At 34.1% G+C, this 25,507-nt stretch overlaps 1 protein-coding gene across 1 annotated transcript in view; it reads left to right on the top strand.

Moving 5' to 3' along the window:
• Positions 1 to 8,481: 8,481 nt before the first annotated feature.
• pxb overlaps positions 8,482 to 25,507 on the top strand; it is a 498,272-nt gene continuing 481,246 nt past the window's right edge. Inside the window, exon 1 of the mRNA XM_069825279.1 lies at positions 8,482 to 8,559. The gene's annotated coding sequence lies outside the window, so the exon portion shown is untranslated. The remainder of the gene's footprint in view (positions 8,560 to 25,507) is intronic.

The raw sequence follows: 25,507 nt of genomic DNA, 5'->3' as shown, positions 1-25,507 counted from the left end.
TGTAGTCTAAATTGAAATATCAAATTTTGTAAACAGAATTATCATAAAAATCGTCAATTTTGTTAATAATTTGTCCACGTCTGTAGTAGTAGTAATAATCAGGAATCCGCCACTGAGCACGAGTTCTCCTGTTTCAGGGGCGAGCTAAAGTTTTTCTATATATAATATATGTTATGTTATAATTATTAGCAAAATAATAAATAAATAAATAAATAAAAATAAATAATAACAATAATAATAAAATAATATTTTTATTTTATTTTATTGGGTTATTTTACGACGCTGTATCAACATCTAGGTTATTTAGCGTCTGAATGAGGTGAAGGTGATAATGCCGGTGAAATGAGTCCGGGGTCCAGCACCGAAAGTTACCCAGCATTTGCTCGTATTGGGTTGAGGGAAAACCCCGGAAAAAACCTTAACCAGTTAACTTGTCCCGACCGGGATTCGAACTCGGCCAGATGCGCTGACCGTTACTCCACAGGTGTGGACTATAATAATAATAATAATAATAATAATAATAATAATAATAATAATAATAATAATAACAAGGAGCATCCTAAATTAAATGAAGCATGGTCACTTAAAATAACATTTAAAGTAAATCTAATCTGTATCTTAACCCTGAGTTCGAACTAAGTTTTCTCCAACTGTAAGGCGAAAGTCAGGTAATCTGTAGCGATTCTCGGCTTTATTCGCCAAATACCATCTCGTTATCTCAAATTCTATCTACATTAAATAACTTAGTACTCGATAAGTGTCATTAAATAAGCAAATATATAAATGGACCAACCCAGTCACCAAACTGAATCGTATGAAATTGTGGGTAAACTACACACTATGCTAAAATCATTCCGAATACCTACAAGTGTCTGTTATTGTAGTCCTGTTCCAGTTGAATTCGAAAGTGTAATCTAGCTGCTTCCGTTTTCTAGTGATGTCTTTGTCTTTGTCTTTGAAATTCCAGCCTAGGAACATGGTGCGAAACAATTCGAAATGATTTCTAGGAATTCTGTGGCGTTGCAATACCTCTTAGGTTAAGAACACTTATCTATCTGCGAGTGTAGAAACAGTAATTTGTGTCTTTTAAAAAAAAAGATTCCTTTCAGTTTGTGGTGTTGGCTGCAGTTCCTTTGCAATGCATTTCTATATTCCAAAGAATGTTGTTTTATTTAGACTTGTAGTTAGATCCTGAAACACATTTGTGAAAGTTTGTGCACATGTATAAGTAATTTACGTAAGATCCCTTTATCATTTATTTTAGACAATTCGAATGCAGTAGAAACATGGCTATACTCACGTGCTGTGACGTAAGCAAGACTCCGTGTCGTCAGTCTCCATCAATGACGACTTCATGAACAATGAACAAAATAATATCGATGCTAATGTTACATTCTCATACTTATTGAAGGCCATGGATTTCGTTGTTATTGTTTTGTTTTTTGGTGTTGATGACTGTTTTCGATAGCTTAATTCAGATGTAATAAATCTCTTATTATTTTCTGAGGAATAATTTGTTATTGAAGAGGAGAATAAACAGTATTATTGGAAGCGTGATAGAGTTTGAAAGTGGTTCTTGAGGAGAGTATTTGGAAATATTTAAGGCTTCTCTATACTTAATAGCATTAATAAGGAATAGTCAACAGGAAGGAGACGAATGAGAAAGTGAGGAATTTCATTGTTGGAGGAAGGATATATTACAGGAATTATCGCAGTGGAAAGAAATGTTTATCAGACACAACGTGATAAAATCTGATGGAATAGTATTTCAGAAACATATTGATCGTTTGAAAGAGAGAAGAGTTTTAAAGCTAAGAATGAAATATTGAAGGCCATGGTTGCCATGTTATTGTTTTGTTTTTTTGCTGCTGTTGATTATTGTTTGTAATAGCCTAATAATTCTGATAATAAATTATTTATTATTTTGTAAAAAAAAATTGATTCAGGCGTATGACTTTCGCTTTTAAGCACCAGTAAGAACAAAATGGGTTAAATGACGTGGCAAAAGTGGTGAAAGGGAGGAAGATGAGCTTAATATCAATAGAAAACTCAGTATGCTAGGAAAAATAGGAGGCAAATAATTATGATGAAGAGTAAAGTAGAAGAGAAGTAATAATTAAATTAAAATGATGCTCATATAAGGTTTGCCGTGGAGACGATTGCAAAAGGGATATTTGATTAATGTTCATGGAAACCTTGATATGAGTGTGAAAACGAAAGTTCAGAAGAATGAGTTAATGTTTTCTAGAAATATCGGTTTACTGCAGGAGTTAAAGGAAGAGCATACAAAATTATGATGAGTTCTTGACAAACTGAGGAGGAAAAGAAGAATAAGTAGTAGAAGAAGAAATAGTTTATTAAAACAAATCTATATATATATATATATATATATATATATATATATATATATAATATGAACTGGTAATGGAAATTATGGGAAACCGGCTGAACGAATTTTAATAAATGACCCCTCATTTTGAAGCTTGGAACTCAAAGTTTTTTTCAGAAAAATAGTAGTTTTCAGTGAAATGTCAATTTTTCAACATAATTTTCCTATTTTCCAAAATCCATCTGTCGTCAGTTTTGAGAACTAGCTAATTGCATTCAGGAGAAGCGAAGCGAGCATCAAGTCGGCCGTGTTGCATTTCAGAATAAAACAAAACACACACTACAGTAAACAATATTACACGAAGGCTATGATCTGCAAGAATGCTGACATATTTAGAGCTCAAATTAAATTGGTTATTAAAAACTTAACTTACTAAAAATAATTTACAGGTTCGATTCTGTGGTGTGTAATTTTCTGGGTACAGCTGTGTATTGGATATTAAAAACTACAAAACTTGAGGTGGTTTGATGACATTATTACCATTACAAATGGAATATTATTGTAGTTAATGCCATGATGTGACTATTTTTAATTAATTATACATATTAATGCTATATTGATGATATGAAAGTGAAATGTTTTGGGGTTATATAAGTAGATGTAGAGAATACCTTAAATTAGATTTTGATTTCTATATTTTACTGAGTGGCAGCTATAGAGTATATATAGTATATGTTACTGAAAGCTATAAAACTTACGTAAGATAATAATATTATTAAAAATCAAATATTTTTATAGTTATTAATCAAGTGGGGTTGGGTCTTTTTCATATATTTAATGGCGGTGTGGTGTAGATATTTATATGCGTGGTTCTCTTCAGTATTGGCTCGAGAGAGAGAGAGAGTATCTTTCATTATTATGGAAGCAAATAACTTTCAGAATGTCTGGTATTCTTCATTGAAAATAAATATGAAAAATGTTTATTTGAACGTCCAATGAACTTAGTTTGCAGCATTTGCTGCACAAGCCACTAGTATATATATGTATATGTATATATACACATATATATACATATATACAGAGTGTTTAAAAAATACGGGGCATAATTTCAGGTATGTATTTCCCACATGTAGACAATCAAAATAGTTCATTACAGCATGTGTCCGGAAATGCTTTATTTCCGAGTTATGGCCTTCACAACATTGAAATTCACTGGAACGTTTTTCTTTCTGCAGGTCGTTGCCGTCAAAGGAGACATTAAGAGGGCACTCTGACAGTTCATTCCGAGGCGAAGGTTACATTCAGTGTTGTGTAGGCGTTAGACAGTGCGACATGTATTCAAATCAGGAGCTGGCAGAGATACACTTCATGTACGGTAAGACGGACGGCAATGCTGCGCTGGCTCGTCGTTCGTACCAGGAGAGGTACCCAGAGCGACAATGTCCAGATCGGAAGACATTTGTACGTCTCCATTACCGTCTGTGCGAGTATGGAAAATTTAACTCTCCTGGTTTGGGAAGGGGACGACTAAGATCTACAACTCCAGAAGTACGGAAGGAGATTCTGGAGGCTGTGAACATGACTCCTTCTATCAGCACACGAAGGGTAGCGTTGCAAGTCAATGTTCCTCATACGACTGTCCCCGGTGCCTGATTTGGAATCCCTTCGGAATCGAATTGTGGCATGTTCTGAGGACATACGCAATACTCCTGGAGTTTGGGATCGTGTTCGCAGGTCAATGAGACATCGATGTGAGGTCTGTATTCAAGCAGGAGGTGGACATTTTGAACATCTTCTGTAATGACAACGACCTGCGGAAAGAAAAACGTTCCGGTGAATTTCAATGTTGTGAAGGCCATAACTCGGAAATGAAGCATTTCCGGACACATGTTGTAATGAACTATTTTGATGGTCTACATGTGGGAAATACATACCTGAAATTATGCCCCGTATTTTTTAAACACCCTATATATATATATATATATATATCATGTACTATAGTGAATAAGGGATATTTTCACAACACTTGCTTTTTCATATGGGCTGCTTGCTTGTAGTCAGGCAGTCAACAATGGGTTCCCTGTGTGAACCGGAGCCAGGCGGGCAGAGATTAGAAACTGGCTGCCGGAGCCGCCCGGAGTGGACTTCGCGGCGAACCTAGCGCCAAGTTTCGCTACGCCAAGTGAATTTGTATTGGCTTTTCAGCCGGCGACTGCTCTGTACTTGATAGGCAGTGAATTTGAAGTTCCACTCGCTTCTCCCACATTGTGGCAAGCCGCAGAAAAATAAACAAGACGGAGAGAAAGGGAAAGAACAGCCTGGAAAATAGACACGTGGAAAAAGTCGATTGTAGATACAGCTATCTATTCTGCCCTTCCAAAAATAGGATCGTTCATTTTTGTGTTATTGCGATAAAATGGAAGATAACGAATACATGCTTTAAATAAAAGAGGATCAATAAAGAGCTGTTTTACGAATTTTTGTCCTCTTCTAGACGGAGAAGCCATTTATAGCCTATAATATTTCTTCCATTAAAACAAGTGAAAGTCTCCAATGCAGTGTTTTGTGTCTGCAAGCAGCCGCATAAGTCGCAAGAAGATCTACACATGATATTAAGCGAGTTTTATACATTTCAAAATACGTAGACACTCCTACAAATAGCTACAGTTCATCGAAAAAAATTCCTTAACGGAAGATGTGACACATCATTTCCCTCTGAACAACTATAGGGTGATTAAGTAGGAATTATGGACCAAGACTATACAATTCAGCATTGAAAAATAACCCAGACCTAAGGAATTTACACATTCTTAAGTTTAAAAATAAAGTGAAAATGTTTGTATGATATTTGATAAATTTTATTATTTTTTAAAGCGTTACTAGCATTATATTTTACTAATATTTATTGTATTTATCTGATGCATGTAGCCTATAAGATAAAACATTGTAATAAATATAAATAGATCATTTTCTTAATTAATAACAGTGTATATCTCCAATAAATGATTTCTTAGCATCGCCACAGATACACTTGATTGTACTTGTCACTATCTCTGTCACTAGAGAGTTCTTGAAATTTATATTTTCCCCCCCATTCATAAAATATTTTGATATGATATCTCTTGCACAAAAGGGGAGATCTATAACTGAAACTTGATTAATATATTTCGGTATTATTTGTATTTATCCTGGTAATAATGAACAGTTTGACTCGTAGACATTTCGTTTTTCAGATTAACTTCCCATGATTATATGAGAAGATTCGAAGAGAATGGCAGATACGTAGACCTTCGGCTCCCCGAATGCACAACACAATGTCAATACGGCGGTTGCTGTCGTCTGCGATACATCGAACTTTTGTGTTGATTTTCGAGCTCGTCATTTTTTTCCTCCCTATTATATGCTTATTTAAGTTGTGTTAACTCTCGCCAAGTGGTTTTATATTTTATTTTATCCGTCTTAGTATTTATTTTATTATTTGAAATGTTTTTGTTTTATTACTATTATTATTATTATTATTATTATTATTATTATTATTATTATTATTATTATTATTATTTTTTTTAATGAATTTATTTGTATTACTATCTTTGTATCATCCCCGTCACGGTTATTCTATTATTATTATTATTATTATTATTATTATTATTATTATTATTATTATTATTATTATTATTACTTACTTACAAATGGCTTTTAAGGAACCCGAAGGTTCATTGCCGCCCTCACATAAGCCCGCCATCGGTCCCTATCCTGTGCAAGATTAAGCCAGTCTCTATCATCATACCCCACCTCCCTCAAATCCATTTTAATATTATCCTCCCATCTACGTCTCGGCCTCCCTAAAGGTCTTTTTCCCTCCGGTCTCCCAACTAACACTCTATATGCATTTCTGGATTCGCCCATACGTGCTACATGCCTGCCCATCTCAAACATCTGGATTTAATGTTCCTAATTATGTTAGGCGAAGAATAGAATGCGTGCAGTTCTGTGTTGTGTAATTTTCTCCATTCTCCTGTAACTTCATCCCTCTTAGCCCCAAATATTTTCCTAAGCACCTTATTCTCAGACATCCTTAACCTATGTTCCTCTCTCAAAGTGAGAGTCCAAGTTTCACAACCATAAAGAACAACCGGTAATATAACTGTTTTATAAATTCTAACTTTCAGATTTTTGGACAGCAGACTGGATGATAAGAGCTTCTCAACCGAATAATAACACGCATTTCCCATATTTATTCTGCATTTAATTTCCTCCCGAGTGTCATTTATATTTGTTAGTGTTGCTCCAAGATATTTGAATTTTTCCACCTCTTCGAAGGATAAATCTCCAATATTTATATTTCCATTTCGTACAATATTCCCGTCACGAGACATAATCATATACTTTGTCTTTTCGGGATTTACTTCCAAACCGATCGCTTTACTTGCTTCAAGTAAAATTTCCGTGTTTTCCCTAACCGTTTGTGTATTTTCTCCTAACATATTCACGTCATCTTCATAGACAAGAAGCTGATGTAGCCCGTTCAATTCCAAACCCTGCCTGTTATCCTGAACTTTCCTAATGGCATATTCTAAAGCGAAGTTAAAAAGTAAAGGTGATAGTGCATCTCCCTGCTTTAGCCCGCAGTGAATTGGAAAAGGATCAGATAGAAACTGACCTATACGGACTCTGCTGTATGTTTCACTGAGACACATTTTAATTAATCGAACTAGTTTCTTGGGAATACCAAATTCAATAAGAATATCATATAATACTTCCCTCTTAACCGAGTCATATGCCTTTTTGAAATCTATGAATAACTGATGTACTGTACCCTTAAACTCCCATTTTTTCTCCATTATCTGCCGAATACAAAAAATCTGATCAATAGTCGATCTATTACGCCGAAAACCGCACTGATGATCCCCAATAATTTCATCTACGTACGGAGTTAATCCCCTCAAAAGAATATTGGACAAAATTTTGTACGACGTCAACAAAAGTGATATTCCTCGAAAGTTACCACAGTTGGTTTCGTCCCCCTTTTTAAAAATAGGTACAATTATGGACTCCTTCCATTGTTCTGGTACAATTTCCTTTTCCCAAATAGCAAGTACAAGTTTATAAATTTCGCTATATAATGCACTTCCACCCTCTTGTATTAATTCTATTATTATTATTATTATTATTATTATTATTATATTATTATTATTATTATTATTGGTACTATTATTTCTATCATCATCATTATTATTGATCTCTGTAAAATTTATGTAGACTACTGGACTGTCCCCGAGCACGAGCATATGCTCATTTCGGGTATCTATTCATATGTATCATTTCAAATGTAAATTGTGAATAAATTTGAAATTTGAAAAAAGTAAAAACGTGCAGAAATTAAATAGGAAATAGGGGATGTTCTACAGAACATTTTTAGAAAGGGAAACTTGGTGTCTGAGAAGTCAGATTAAGGAGATACGAGCTTATACATGACTATCGCTGTTTCTTAGTACTTACTGGCTTTTAAGGAACCCGGAGGTTCATTGCCGCCCTCACATAAGCTCGCTATTGGTCCCTATCCTGAGCAAGATTAATCCAGTCTCTACCATCATATCCCACCTCCCTCAAATCCATTTTAATATTATCTTCCCACCTACGTCTCGGCCTCTCCAAAGGTCTTTTTCCCTCCGGCCTCCCAACTAACACTCTTAGTTACATATATAAATACATACCTAAATATGAGTATGTGCACTCATACCTGAATGCATAACTATGAATATAACTGAAGTTCCATAATCCAGACCTAACTTAGTGTAATTAAAGTTGCAATGATCTACTTTGTCGTACTACAGAATTGGGAAGCGAAATGCAGCTGTTTCTATTGTCTATTTTATGTCTTTGAAATTCCAGCCTATATTAGGAAAGCGGCATACTTGACAGGCTCAAAGTTTTATGCTTCATATCCCAGAATTTCTACTAAATATTACATAATTCCTGAAAGTTGTGATGCAAATTTGTTCTTGCATTACGCAGTGGTGCGTGATTGATTTATCTGTACCTCTGTGTTGCACTTAACCTTTCCGTAGACATTTCAAGGTGGTGGGTGATATTGTGAAGATAGTGAATGATGTATAAACCTAAAAAAATAATGACTTTTCTTTCTCTTGCAGGTAAGCGACACTGATGAAATCTACAAGAAGTTGTGATGATTTTTAAATCGCGTTAACTATTGGACTACAAATGATAAGGTAGGAAAGGACTCCTTTTTTAACTTTGTAGATAACTCCAGGTTCGTCGTCTTGATCTGACAAGGTCTTGTGTTTGTGCTGTACTCTTCCTGTCTCTAGATTTCGTAGCAAGATTACGCGTTGTAGGACGATTAAGAACTTAGGCCCCAAAACAAATTCTCTACATACCTTCATACAGAAATGAAATAAGAACTACTTTATTTTGTTAATATTGAGAAGCTATTACTCATTTGTTGTAATGGTATTGTTGGAGAACACAAAGAAAGCTTGGGAGTTTATGTTAAAATGGGTTTAACAGTTTTAGAATCATCTGTGAGCTGAAGAGAAACGTGGAGAACTTTATTGAGTCTGCATCTAATGACGTACCAGAGAGCTATTGACAATTTTAAGGAATGTTGAAATCATTGTATTGCCATTCGCAGTGGTCATTTTGAAAATGTTATTCTTCGTGCATGAATCCCCCTTATCTTGTCTTTAAACCTGCAGCAGTAATAGTGACATGTATAAAATTAGTTCAAGGCTATTAATGACTATTAAAGTTGTTCATATTTTATTGGCTCGCTCGATATGGCGGACAAAGTTAGTGGGTAGATGAGAAATGTAAACATTTGCTCTTGTATAATAAGCCGAGAAACATTCATTTCAATCACAAGATCACCACAAAATAAAGTGTATGTTGTATCTACTGACTGTCACACCAAACATGCAAAACGGGTACACTGTGTTTCTTTAATTAACGAAACTTTCAAATATGATGCATCGTCTTCATTTTCCTCTCTGCCTCTTATAATCTTCTTTCTTCACTCTGAACATCTTCACCATCTTCATAATAATTATATTCTTCAGGATCATTACAATCTTCATGCTCTTTAGCTCAGAATTCTTCTTCAGGATCATTGTACTCTCCATATTCTTCACCAGCTCAGTATTATTCTTCATTTTCAACATAATTTTCATTGTCTTCTTTGTCTCTTTAGATATCTTCATCATCTTCATAATAATTATATTCTTCAGGATCATTACAATCTTCATGCTCTTCAGCTCAGAATTTTTCTTCTGGATTATTGTACTCTCCATATTCTTCACCAGCTCAGTATTATTCTTCATTTTCAACATCATCTTCATTGTCTTCCTTGTCTCCTTTAGATGTCTTCACCCTCTTCTTCATAATAATTTTATTGTTCAGGATCATTACAATCTCCGTGCTATACAGCTCAGAATTCTTCTTCAGGATCATTATAATCTTCATCAGCTCAGTATTATTCTTCATTGTCAATACCATCTTAATTGTCTTCCTTGTCTCCTTTAGATGTCTTCACCCTCTTCTTCATAATAATTTTATTGTTCAGGATCATTACAATCTCCGTGCTATACAGCTCAGAATTCTTCTTCAGGATCATTATAATCTTCACCAGCTCAGTATTATTCTTCATTTTCAACATCATCTTCATTGTCTTCCTTGTCTCCTTTAGATGTCTTCACCCTCTTCTTCATAATAATTTTATTGTTCAGGATCATTACAATCTCCGTGCTATACAGCTCAGAATTCTTCTTCAGGATCATTATAATCTTCATCAGCTCAGTATTATTCTTCATTTCAATACCATCTTAATTGTCTTCCTTGCCTCCTTTAGACATCTCCACCCTCTTCATAATAATTTTATTGTTCAGGAACATTACAATCTCCGTGCTATACAGCTCAGAATTCTTCTTCAGGATCATTATAATCTTCACCAGCTCAGTATTATTCTTCATTTTCAACATCATCTTCATTGTCTTCCTTGTCTCCTTTATATGTCTTCACCCTCTTCTTCATAATAATTTTATTGTTCAGGATCATTACAATCTCCGTGCTATACAGCTCAGAATTCTTCTTCAGGATCATTATAATCTTCATCAGCTCAGTATTATTCTTCATTTTCAACATCATCTTCATTGTCTTCCTTGTCTCCTTTAGATGTCTTCACCCTCTTCTTCATAATAATTTTATTGTTCAGGATCATTACAATCTCCGTGCTATACAGCTCAGAATTCTTCTTCAGGATCATTATAATCTTCATCAGCTCAGTATTATTCTTCATTTTCAACATCATCTTCATTGTCTTCCTTGTCTCCTTTAGATGTCTTCACCCTCTTCTTCATAATAATTTTATTGTTCAGGATCATTACAATCTCCGTGCTATACAGCTCAGAATTCTTCTTCAGGATCATTATAATCTTCATCAGCTCAGTATTATTCTTCATTGTCAACATCATTTTCATCTTCTTCCTTGTCTCCTTTAGATATCTCCGCCTTCTTCATAATAATTATATTCTTCAGGATCATTACAATCTCCGTGCTCTCCAGCTCAGAATTCTTCTACATTGTCACACCATCGCCTTCTGAATCTTCACCTTAATCCTCTTTATTTTCTATTTTATTTCATTTTTCTTTTCTTATTTTCTTCCTACTGTTTCAGTGTTTTAATCTTTTAATTCAAAATTTAATTGCTATCATTCTCCCATGCTCAAGTTATTTTCATGTGATGAATTGTTAATGAAGTGGAAAGCAATAAAAATTTAATTTCGACAGCGAAAGTTGGCAAATATTACGTTTTATGAGAAAGCGTTCATCGACAGCCGATCTCTTTGAAGTCTGAACATACAGACAGCGATGTAGCTATTCCTACAATTAAATCAGTCTTCTATGAACGTAATGCTTGTGTTAGTGCAGTTTAGGTCACTTTTATTCCAATGCTACACATTGTGCCACTTTTATTATCCAAAAATACCATAAAATATTAACGATATTGTCCCAGCTTTCCGTTCTTCGCCTCCATAGCTTTGCTAATAAGTACAATTCCGCTATCGGAGGAAGCTGTAAAAGGAACTCCAGCTGTTCTGAGTGATCGAGCATCCCAGTTATGGGCGAAATGGTCGCAGTAATAATAATAATACTAAAAGAATAGTGGCTGGAGAGAATTCAAGCTGCGTGCTACAGGATGTTCCGTATTATTAGAAGCCGTTACTTATTCTCCTTTCTTTCCGCCATTTCTTTACAGTTTTCATTTTATTTTACTTTTTTCCGCTGCTCCGAGTAGCCTAGCGGTACTTGCCAAGGTATATGGGTTCAGTCCTTAGGACTTGCGACGCTGTAGGACAGTACAAAACCGTCTCTTACCTATTGCAAATTAGGTTACTGTAAATCAGTCTACATATCAATCTACTGAACAAAATGTCTAGTGGAATTTAATTATTTCTTATAATTCTACTTTTAATTTGTAAAATACCACGTTTGTAAGATCGATTGTAGTCTAATTAATTGTTTACATTTCGACTGAATATCAATGCCATTGCCAATGACATTGCGCCCAACAGAGTAACAAACGACTGTTTCAGAGTACAGTCTTAGAAAAAAAATTGTGTCGCATAGATATTTTATACTGCTTCAGCGTACAGTCTTAGAAAAAAGTTTTGTGGCGTAGATATTTTATATTTCTTCACCGTACAGCCTTAGAAAATGTTTTGTCGCATTGATATTTTATATTTCTTCAGCGTACAGCCTTATAAAATGTTTTGTCGCATAGGTATTTTATACTGCTTCAGCGTACAGTCTTAGAAAATGTTTTGTCGCATTGATATTTTATATTTCTTCAGCGTACAGCCTTAGAAAATGTTTTGTGGCATAGATTTTTTATACTGCTTCAGCGTACAGCCTTAGAAAATGTTTTGTTGCATAGATATTTTATACTGCTTCAGCGTACAGCCTTAGAAAATGTTTTGTGGCATAGATTTTTTATACTGCTTCAGCGTACAGCCTTAGAAAATGTTTTGTTGCATAGATATTTTATACTGCTTCAGCGTACAGCCTTAGAAAATGTTTTGTGGCATAGATTTTTTATACTGCTTCAGCGTATAGCCTTAGAAAATGTTTTGTTGCATAGATATTTTATACTGCTTCAGCGTACAGCCTTAGAAAATGTTTTGTTGCATAGATATTTTATATTGCTTCAGCGTACAGTTTTAGAAAAAAGTTTTGTCGCATAGAGATTTTATAATGCTTCAGCCTACAGTCTCAGAAAAAATGTTTGTCGTACAGATACTGTACAAGTCCCAGAAAGAAGGCAGTGCGCATGATCAGAGGACGAGCGATCTTGTTCACAAGACAAGCAGTACCTAGTTGAGATAATAAAATTAGTTTTGTTTCGTTGTATGTGTGATCACACATGCGCAGTGCCTCCTTTCTGGGAATTATAAAGTATTTGTGCGACAAAACTTTTTTCACAGACTGTACATATTGGGCAATGTAGATAATTACTGTCTATTCTCATTTTCAAAAAAGTTAGACTGACAAAACACACTTTTCCTGGAAAAAGCATGACAGTTACAGAAAAAATATTATTTGATTTTCTTCTTCAGTCACTTATGCTCTAACACAGTAGCTATTTTCTGACAGTTCATACACACCCTGCTGTATACGGAATGCAATAAATCAAACGAGAGAAAAAGAAATTGGCCTATGCTGCTTCCTTACACATATTCGTCAATAGTTTCCAATAAGAAGCTCCAGAACGTTGCATGTTTCTACATATTTGGTGCGGTGTGAAACTAAAATAAGTCACGCAGTTTTTAAGCACCAAGAACTTCTCCAGCAGTGCCCAACATCTAGATTTGTATCTCGAGCCCGAAGCTCTGATGCAGAGAAGAACTCTTGGCATTTAATCAATTGAAATGTAATCGTACTACAAGTGGAAGGTTTTATTTCGTATCTTGTTAGCGTTTAAACTTGAGATCGCTGCACTCTAAACAATTATCCTCCTTGTTAACAAAAGCCTCGGATTCTTTTTTCCACGTCGCCCTGGGCTTCCCCGTCCATAAGTCAATGGTAATTGAGTTATTCTGCCCTTCCGTCTGCGGAGACTAAATAACGCGTCTTCTTGTCGCTCTGTAATTTATAGAGGCGTTCGCGTCTTTGTGACAGCCTGAAATTAATGTTCGTGAGTCTTAATCCACACTTTATCGGGAAGACAACTCTGGACCAGACGGGAAACTTGTAGTGCCGATCATCTTGTTGTCACGTCACTCCGCTTGTCTGAAGTTTTTGCTGCATGTAATTTGTAACAGAGATTATCACCGCTAACAAGGTATTTACATGCTAATATCACTTCAGTAAAAACAATCAAGGCTGTTTCTCTCAAGAACTGAGTTGCAGCCATGCACCTGTTAAATATTTATATAGTTTTCACGAAATAAAATGTAATAAGTAAATTTGTATAATAATCAAATAAAAAACACAACCTTAGGTTACTGTAGTAACGTATAAATATATGTAGTAGTAATACAATTCGTGAATAAAATACATAATATATTAGGAAATATCTAAATGAATAACAAAACATTTTAATATGGAAAAAAAATTCGAAAACTGAACTAATGTAACGTAAACTTTTATTTTTAAATTATTGTCACAGTAAGTACAGATTGACATTATCAGAAATACAGGGACATCATTTTATTTTTACTTAAATTTTTATTGTACCTTAGTTTTTTAATGTACTTCACTGCCACCCCTTCTACTACTAAACTTCCAATCGTCCCCCACACAGAACCAAGGCCGCGTATGCAGTCAAAATGCCTTATGGTGATACTAAACAGTACTGAGTTAGTGAGTATAGTACGTTCCATAAATATATTCGCGTTTTTCAGTGACGAAAGAGTTTTCAATATTGAATCATATTTTCGTACAGGACTGTCGTCCGTTTGCCTACGTCTCATCCCGATTTTCCCCACCTACTTCTGCTCGCCTCTCTGTAAAGACTAATGGCTGGGCTGTCTTAGCTCTTTTCTGAAAACATTGATTTCTGTTAGGAATTGGGCGTCTACGTAATATTATACAACTGTTTAAAATTAAATTAAACAAAAGGACTCCTTTCTTTCTACGACCTTGCGACGTAACTATTTGGATGGAAAGTAGATACCGTGTCTAAGTAATTTTATCTTTTCGGATCGAGCAGAAATGAAGATTAAATTTACAGTACGTAAGGTAATCTTTTATAGATTAAGTAAAGAATTATTTCCACATGAGTTACTAGTACGAAGGACAAAACTGGTAATTGGAATTAGGTACAATAGTCTATAGTGCGATAATATGCACAAAAGAACTGAAGCCTGTATCGAAATGAACGGCCACCATTTTCAAAAATGTGTTTAAATATCCATATTATGATCATTTTATGAATTGTACGTTAATGTGCTGTAGACAGTATAATATACACTGCATAATGAATACGTCCGTATGAACAGCTCAGTTCATGAGTAAAAACACTTATTGTTAATACTGTACTGTACTTTGTTTAAAGGAAAACCCAATGAAAATTATTAAACTCAAAATCGCGATAATTCCTAGTTTACGTAAATGGATGAACTACTTTTCTTCCCTCGTATACCTAGTAGATTGATTTGTTTGTATTTTACGCCAGTATCATCGAACTTCAGTCGTGGAAGGGGGTAGCAAAGGTATAGCCAGGTTAATATTAGAAATGTTAGTAAAAATGAAATGATGTCTCTGTACAAGTAAATGAGGTACACCAACAGGGTGGAAGTGATACAACAGCTTGTTCCTTGGGCAGAGCATAACAAAATATTCTTTAAAAAATTTGAATATTTTGAAATCTATGAAGTATCGTGTATCTTAACCTAAGGTCCCAATGAATGTGCTGACTCAATCGACAGAAATATGATCATTGGCCTTATTATCGACACAAAATACTCCAACCTTTTGAAAAATATGATGCACTGAGCAAAGAAATAGATCGTGAAAAAAAATGCATTATGAGCGTTGAAGAAAAATATAGCATACCTGAAAATCGCTAGGAGGTGATTGGATTTTTGTTTCGAGCACGTGGAAGTATTTCAAACTTTTGTGTATTTTTTTCCCTTATATTTTCATATTGAGACATCAAACCTCTAGGACATATCTACACAAATTTTCAATTCCTAGTTAAATCACTATTTGTCGTTTCGTAAATGAATAGATTATTCGGTTTTAGGGATGGCTGCTAAAAAAAATAACTATGTAAAAATATTGCCTCTACTCCGAATATTTTAAGATAATATAAGGTTGGTAATAGGCCTATGTGTTACTTGAATAACATCATTAATAAATAGTTAAAATTTATAATTTAAATAATGAAATATGCAATAGTAACACTTGTCCAGGAATATTATCTTTATTTTTAAAATATAAATAGGGTAATGTTTCTATTTCTTTAGGCGATTTGTTAAAACAATTGTTCTAATATACTGTGAAGATATAGAATCATATTTAGTAATGGAATTTTTGGTGTTTACAAACCTCACTGTCATTAATTTTATACAATAAAAGGCGCTTGAAGATATGAATACATTATGCAGTTAAGATATATTCTGTAAGAATGGGTTTGCAAGATCCATGGCTTTTAAGACTGAAAAAGAATGTGATGATTTCCTTTTAAGTTAGAAAATTCTGTTACTATAAACCGAGTTACCCCATAAAAATTGTCTTAAGACAAATAGGAGTATTCTTAACTTCTCTATTTGAACACTGATCTAAGTTATAAAATAGAGAAGGTAGTGGAGTTTAATAGTTTAATTTATTCTGCAAGAAATCTATATTTTTTCCCCTTAAATATATTATCAACAGTAATCTCACTAGACGTTTTGATTTACCTACAGAAAATCAAAACTCGAGTGGGATTTAATTGACTATTACACGATTAGAAGAAAGTATATAAAGATTAGAAGTAACGAAGTACTCCAATACAAGAAAATATTAATTGACTTACGAAAATACAACTGTCTTCAAATGTATTATTGTAACATCTCAACATTACAAATATTACGCTAGATGCATGCTAGATGGCAGTAGTGTCTTTATACAGACACTGTAATGATTACTAGCAATACCTTCTCGTCGAGAAGTTCTCGATCTATACACGATGGCAATGTTACTAGTCAAGAAGGCTTTGTTGATTCAGTTTCATTTTTATTAAAACCACTACAATTGCATTCCACTTCAATTATTCGAATCCCAGTAATCAACGTCACTTGACAGATGATTTTCAATAAATCTTAATATTAAACAATCTCTGATACGTGACTATCCATAATATCATATAGCAGAAGCTGTAACATAACCTAACTAATATACATAAGTGTTAGAAAAGTTTTAATTAACGACGATGACATAAAAAATAAACATGAATAATTTTAAAAGGAATAATTATTGAATGTACAATTTTCAAATTTGAATGTGGTTGGTGGTTCAATTGATGTTATATTGGACGTGTGCGTAATAGAAGTGGAACTCGTTGATTTAGACCTACATGGTGTATTCAACTTATTCAGGATTTCCGATTGAATAATTTTAAAGGGAATAATTATTGAATGTACAATTTTCAAATTTGAATGTGGTTGGTGGTTCAATTGATATTATATTGGACGTGTGCGTAATAGAAGTGGAACTCGTTGATTTAGGCCTACATGATGTATTCAACTTATTCAGGATTTCCGAATGAATAATTTTAAAAGGAATAATTATTGAATGTACAATTTTCAAATTTGAATGTGGTTGGTGGTTCAATTGATGTTATATTGGACGTGTGCGTAATAGAAGTGGAACTCGTTGATTTAGGCCTACATGGTGTATTCAACTTATTCAGGATTTCCGAATGGTGCTCTTCATTTATTTGTAAATCGGATTTGAGAAGATGCATAGGTATGATCAGTGATTTTTATTAATTCTTGTTCTTGAATGCCAATGCGAGTCATATTTGAAACTGCTGTGCATCGACTGGAGTGGTTTGTAATTTTATATATATTTTTGACGTCCAGACCAGCGCAGTTTCAAATGTTGGCAAACAAAGAAACAAATGCTAGGGACGCGATAAAATTAAACAAATGCTAGGGACGCGATAAAACTAAACAAATGCTAGGGACGCGATAAAATTAAACAAATGCTAGGGACGCGATAAAATTGTGCGATAAGCAGCCATGATTGGTTGAAATACGTCCTTTCGTACCGTTTTATTGGTCAAAAGTAATATGACGTAGTAAGAGTGTAATAGTCAATGTAAACACCAAGCACACTCTTGAGATTGAATCAAGACATTGTTAGAATTAAATGAAAAACTTCAGTCTACGAGACTTACTAGATCTTAAACAAATTGTCTTATTGACATTACTCCTTCCTTTACACATGCATCCTGATAGTGCTTTATTTTCAAAATTGTCTCATAATAATCTCTTTCTATTATTTAACATTATTTGAAATATATTAACATTCTATGTATTTTAGCTTAATTCTGCTACATAGTTTGTATTTCAGTGTTTAATTAATAGTTCATAGTATTTTGTTGTTCAATTCATAAATAACTCTTGTATAACTTACATGTAACTCTTATCTAAATCAAATTGTTGAATTCTTTGTAAGTTGATACATATGTATGTATACTTTTTGCCGGTTAAGTGAAAGAGAAGGCCTTAGGGCCTTAACTCTGCCAGCTAAAATAAATCATTATTATTGTTATTATTATTATTATCATTATTATTATTATTATTATCATTATTATTATTATTATTATTATCATTATTATTATCATTATTATTATTATTATCATTATCATTATTATTATTATTATTATTATTATCATCATTATTATTATTATCATTATTATTATTATTATCATTATTATTATTATCATTATTATTATTATTATTATTATAATCATCATTATTATTATTATCATTATTATTATCATTATTATTATTATTATTATTATCATTATTATTATTATTATTATTATTATCATTATTATTATTATCATTATTATTATTATCATTATTATTATTATTATTATTATTATTATTATTATTATTAGCGATGAGATTTTTGTAGTCACACCAATCAGAGGAGATGCGTAGCCTATAAATAATCAAAACGTTTCGGAAATTGTCCTAAACATCGGAGCGATAGAAATGGTTGAAGACTCGTGTGTCGTTCCATCTCAACACCCATTCGGTCATCTGAAGGCTAAATCATGTGACGTAATCTGTAAACACCTCAAGTCTTCCCACCGTGTGACCTACCATTTGTAACGACCTCAACAAGATGCTGCCCTGCTCACACGTTTGTTCTGAAGACTAAATACATGTAACGGCCCCAACTTGTCACCTGGGCGTGGTGCTATCCGATAGTAGGGGTGAGATAGAGTGACAGAAAAGTGACTTTGAGAAGTATCGACTTGGAGTTAAGAGCACTAGCTGGGCATCCACCATTCTTGCCAACCTTCAACTAGTGCTATTTTAATTTATTTCCTGAGATGAGAGAACGTCAATGAAGAAAGAATTTTTGCATAAAAGAAACTTGTAAACGAGATGGCGTAATGTAGATAGTAGCAAGAAAACGGTTTTGCAGATGATGTGAGGCTCCGTCCTAGACCCCTGCAAAGGGTTGTGGGCTTAGTAGAGGTGCTTTTAGACCTGTAAGAAGAGGGAGTCTTATTTAAAAAATCTAATTAATTAAAGTAAATCTGATTTGTACCTTATCTCTGCCAGTGCAACCTAAAATATAGCTCGAAGCAAAACCCACATGAGTGTTGTTTAGTACGTTTCAACTCATGTCGACTAAATTAATTTCATATCAACCTAATTTAGAACATATATACTTAATTATTTACATTTGAAACTTAATAATTACATATTAAATTACACATATACTTATTTAGTTATAATTTAACCTAATTGATTAAACATCTACTTAATTACATATTAACTTGATTATACATAAATGTAATTAATTACGTATCAACTTAATTGATTACACATCTATTTAATTAATTACATATTCATTTAATTGATTGCACGTCTACTTAATTAATTACATATTAACTTAATTACATATATACTTAATTACATATCAAATTAATTGATTATATCCAATAAATTAATTGATTACACATCAACTTAATTAATTGCATATCAATTTAATTGATTACACATCTATTTAATTAATCACATATTAATTAAATTGATTACGCATCGACTTAATTACATATTAATTAATTGATTAATTACGCATCTATGTAATTATATATTAATTTATTTTATTACACATCTATTAATTACATATTCATTTAATTGATTACGCATCTACTTAATTAATTGTATATTAACTAAATTGATTACACATCAACTTAATTGTATCAACTTAATTGATTACACGTCTATTTAATTAATCATATATTAATTTAATGATATACATCTATTTAATAATTATATATCATCATATAGCAACAATAATTGACACATCAAATCACTGTCTCCAGAACTATTTACAACATAATATATTCATACATGCCTACATATATTCATTCGCCACACTCATTTTACTCTCATCTCACTTCACTGACACTATAACACCTTTCACTCTCACAATGCAATAAATAAGATAATATTATTAAGATAACGGCCAGAAAGACGATAATGTTTAATAAATCGATTTCAAATAAGCTGTTAGAAATGGACTTTAGTTCGCACTTAGCGAGCGAAATTTGAATTTTATTGTAAATGCTTTTAAAATTGCGTAACACGAAGTTCCATTAAATTCCATTCAGCGTTGGCCGTGCTTCAGGGATCGGACGCCTATAAGACAATAGACGACATGCTCGAGTGCGAAAGTACCTAAAAATCCGTTATGGCTGCATTGGAGTTAGGGGTAATAATGGCGCAATAATGAGTCCCCGCGACTTCCATGCCCCCGCCCGGATATAAATCCCGCACCGCGGCCAGAAGCGCACTTTATCCAGTATTAATTACTTCCACATAATGGAGAGCTGTAATCAGTTTTATCGCGACCTCAACTTGGAACGCTGCTACGCGTAATAAAATTATGCATCTTGAAACAAGTGATTGACTGCAAGCGGTGCTCTGTTGTGTTATTCCCTCACTAGCCGTACCCGTGCGCTCCGCTGCACCCGTTAGAAATAAATATAAAGTAATTACATAATTAAAATAGGACATTTGATCCAGGGAACATTCGTGTTTGATAGAAGGATAAATCGTTTATTATGTTACTTAATTTAAATTGCATCCAAATAATTAAAATGCGATCATTTTGGTCCACAGACACTCATTTGGTGCAATGACAATTCCTTTAACATGTTTCTTAATTTTCATTACATGCAACCATAGTTTAATGAACATTGACATCATTTAGATTTAATGTGTATATTTATATTTTATTTTACTTGTTATAGGTTTCTATTGAATTATGGTAATAACTTAATTTTAACCCTTGTTTTCTACGTACACTATTCAGTAAATGGCGCTTGGCCCACTAGGGTTGCGAACCCTTCAAATAACTTAAATTATATTATATAATATTACATATTATATTATATTATATATGATATATTATATTATATCAGAAGTTACTGTAATAACATTATAGCATTATGTCCATCTAGAGAAACTACACTTTCCAATGGTGAAATAATAATTAATTATACAAATCGGTTAATTTAGCTTCCGATATTACTTCATACAAACACAGACACATGCTCTGTAGACTATCTCTCATAGCTTTCGATTGTTGCTGTTCAATGCCCCTTATAGACGAAGTCATTTGTTTTTTAATTCATTACACGGCCTTAGATGGCTGTTATTTTAATTTTAAAACTCATTTATCTCATTAAATATCAGTCCTATCAAAATTTTTCAAGGAATAAAACTTATCGAAAATTATGTTTAAAGAAACTTTTGTTATGTAACTTGTTTCACAAAAATCAATAATAAGCGAGATGTTTCGATTTATTTAATTCAGGCCCCCTTATAACCTCCCTTTTAAATAATGTATATTGAATGCCATATAGCCTAAAATCTAAGTTACAACGAACTTAATTTATATTCCAATTTTCATCGAAATCCGTTCAGCCATTATCGCGTGAAAAGGTAACAAACATACAGACAAACAGACATACAAACAAAAATTTCAAAAAAGTGATTTTCGGTTTCAGAGTAGTTAATTATATATGTTAGGACCAATTATTTTTGGAAAATCGAAAATTACCGGAAAAATTTCGGCTACAGATTTATTATTAGTATAGATCTGGTGTGAAACCCTCCTTCAATTGGAATTTAGAATAAAGTAAATGCTATCTAATATATAAAAGTGAATGTGGGTATGTATGTATGTATATTCTCTATACAAGTCTACACGATTTGACCGATATGTGCCAAAGTTTGTACATTTAAACTTCATAACCAGGAGAAAAACATAGGCTATATTAAAATTGTGCAAATGGACGTTAAATTAATTAAAAAAATAATAAATACGATCAAACATTCATGTATGATACTAAAATGCAATATTCTATAGTCAATTGTTTTTATTATTGTCTGTTGTATTCAACATCGACTTTCACGAGGCCATGGGAATTATAACACGAAATTAAAATAACATTGCTGAGACACATCATGAAGGCTAAAACTAGATAATTCGTGCAATAAGTAGGCCCTACATATTGATTCGATGCTGAAACTGATGAGAAAGAGGAAAAGGAATCGCATTTTCTTTGGGTTTTATTTTGTTCATAGTTTAATTTTTCTCTTATTTTATTTGTATTTCTGGCGGTGTGGAAGAGAAGGCCTAATGGTCTTAACTACACCAGAATAAATAAATAAATAAGTAAATGAATATATATATATATATATATATTGTGAATTTTATTGTAACAACAATGTAATTTATTCCTCACAACAATAATTCCTTTCTACAATTCACCTTAAACGCTCTCGTCAACAATTGGATCTTCACTCAACACAGTATTCGTTATAGCACTCCACCGACGACAATGACAATTGACTTGGACTATTACGCACAACAATGAACTGTTAATCTTAACTAATATTTACAAAGCACTATTTACAAATCAGAACTACCAGTTCTCAGTTCACAGTTCTTCTATCTCAGTCACTCGAGTTCACAGTATCTCGAACCACAGACCTTCAGAGACAGTTCACTGTACTCGAACTCGGGTCCCTCCAACTGCGGTCCACTGCACTCGAACTCAGGTCCCTCCAACTGCGGTCCACTGCACTCGAACTCAGGCCTTCGGATGCTGACGCAGATGCGGACGCACACTCGAGTCGAACTCCGGTACACAAGACTGGCTTGCTTGCTCTGGCTTTCTCACTGACTGGCTGACTAATCAACTGAAAACTGGAAACTCTCTTGTCGTTCTTTCGCGTCCGTAATTTATAACCACAGCGACGTAGCCTCGAAAGTTCGAATTCGCGAGTCTTCCATTTCGACGGATTTCTCGGCCTCTCTAGGCAAGCAGAAGATGCGCGCGCAAACTCTCTCCACTCTCTCGCCGCGTTGGCCCTCTCCCCTCTCAGCCGCGCGCCATTCCAAAGTGCTCCGCGCGATCTTCTCTCTTGCGGGACGCTGGTCGTGAGTTCGAATCTCACGTCGCTGTCACAATATATATAAATTTAAAAAACCGTTGAACGTCAGGCACATGAGACATGTTTTCTTTTCGGTGCCTGATTTACAACTGTTTTAAATTGAGTTAACGCTGGCAGGCATTTCGATAAGGAGTTCATCAATTCATGTAAGTGACGTTAAGTAAAGATTCATGTTAGCTTAGTAAAGGCAATTCGTTTTGGTTGTCTATAGTTAGGTTTCTGAGATTTCCAAAAATGTAATAACCAGTTTAATTAAAAATAGAAGCAGAAAGGAAAACCCGTGCAACGCCGGGTGCTTTCAGTTAGTATTTTATATGAATATAATGTCAGTGGGAAAATAAACGAATAAATCACAATTAATAGTGATTTTTATTCTTGTTTTAATTAAGGAACTGCGATGAATTATTCAAAGAGTATTGTTTCTGAATATTTAAGGAAAACCTGAGGCGGAATTCTAGCCTATGCTGGAGTGTTTCCTCAGCATGAGTCCCGCTCGCTAAAGGCTGGTTCACAATAAACCGGGAACGAGAACCAGAATGAAAACGAGAAGCAGAGGACGTGAATATGAAAATGTTTGATTAACAATAAACCGAGAACGTAGACGACTATGCATATCGATATGCATGTCAATAACGATATGTAAGGTCGATATTACGCATTCTGATGTTATTTGTGTATAATTGACCAATGGCGCTCTCTCATGAGTACAAGGCAGCCAACATAAACACAGGTTAACCAACTTCGAAATTTCAACTGAAACATTTCATTAGGTACGGTACTATAAATATCCCCATGCATCTTTATTATCACAACCTATTTTAAGTCTACCATAACGTAAAATAATTAGAGAAGAAACATTTGTAATAGAACAAAAATGAACACAACAGTAGTTATTGAATTGAAACATGAATATATAGTGTGTAATACAACCAATACAGTTATAAAATATGATTCACTTACGATCGGTGTTCAAAGATGCAGCTATTGAAAGCCACGTATTCTCCTTCATTTTCTCATCTTTATACGAGGCGCGCCGCTTATCGTAAACGTGAGGATTTTCCTCTACACTCAATATTAGAATCTCATCAAATAAAACTTGCTCCATGATGCACAGCACAGAACAAAATAATGCATAGGTTATGTCACGGTCTTCTTGCTACAAAATATACGACGACAAAATAGCTTTTAGATGGCAATAGAATGAATCTAGTGGGCTGTGATCGGAAACGTGAACGCCAAAGTTGAAACTTGGCCAACTCTCCGTTCCCGATCCTGGGCTCCTGCAAGCTTTTAGTTAATTGTGAATGCTCACATTTAAATGTACACATTTTAGCAATTTTACCGTTTTCGTTTTCGTTCCGATTCTCGTTTCCGGTTTATTGTGAACCAGCCTTAACACGTTTCACTGTCTGTGCTAAGACACCGCTTTCATTCTTGCATTTCTTCCTGCTCGCGTGGCATGCATTAGTTCTGTAATTTCCCACATGCATTCCTTGTACGTATGCATATATCTCTGTCTCTCTCGCACTCAGAGGAATAACTTTCCAACTCCTGTCACTTGGGCTGATTGAGTAATTGATTTGTGGCATTTTTCTCGCCATCGTAGACCATGTCGATATGGACTACCCGAACATCTGAGAGCATCCTGGTCTCACGGGTAAGGAAGTCATGTTGTACTTCTGTTTATTTTGTTTTAATTCGCAGTACCGCACCCCAATACGGTTGTCCAGCTGTCAGCTGGGGTGGGACTTGTATTGATTAAAGCGATCCAAACTGCGGGCAACTATTAAAACGACTGGATTTTAATTAAATAGCGTACAAAAAAGTGAGCACGCGGGGGCGGATGTTTACAATGCAGTTGTGTACATATAGGTCATACACACCCTTCCCAGGCCTCTTTGATGTCAAACAAGGGATTGTTATACAGTTGTTCATTTAAACGTCATACGAAGAAAACTGTACAGGAATTTAAATGTCGAAAGTCTTCTAAAATACTTCCCACATCTTTTTTTAAAACGTTAGGACCAAGTGCAAAGAGAACACAATGGGGGCAGATAAAAATGTGCTACTCTCTCTTTCTGTTTTTTGACAGTGGCTCTGATTTTACAATCAAATTTTAATTGCATTCCAAAAGGGTGGATGCTGGTTACAGTAGACCTAGCAGAGTTCAATGTTACACTAGCGCCACCTAGCGGGAGCTATGGCATTCCCTTTGTGAACACAAATTTGCGCGATAAAAAGAGAGAGTGGGTAGAGAGCGACAGCGGTATAGGGAAAGTGAGAGATTACCAAACGTCGGTCAGATGCCGTACCTAACCTCTCTCTCATTCACTTATATTTTTGTGTCTGCTAGAATAGTTTTGCAGTCTTGCATTGTGGTCCTTCACACTTGACCATCTTATCTTTGAAATGTTTATAATATGCTTGTAAGAACTCAGTCCATCTGTCTGTCTGTCTGTCCGTC

Source organism: Periplaneta americana, chromosome 5, assembly GCF_040183065.1.
Source record: "Periplaneta americana isolate PAMFEO1 chromosome 5, P.americana_PAMFEO1_priV1, whole genome shotgun sequence".
Taxonomy (NCBI): domain Eukaryota; kingdom Metazoa; phylum Arthropoda; class Insecta; order Blattodea; family Blattidae; genus Periplaneta; species Periplaneta americana.
Note: the sequence above shows the minus strand (reverse complement) of the source record. Positions and strands in the feature narration are given on the sequence as shown.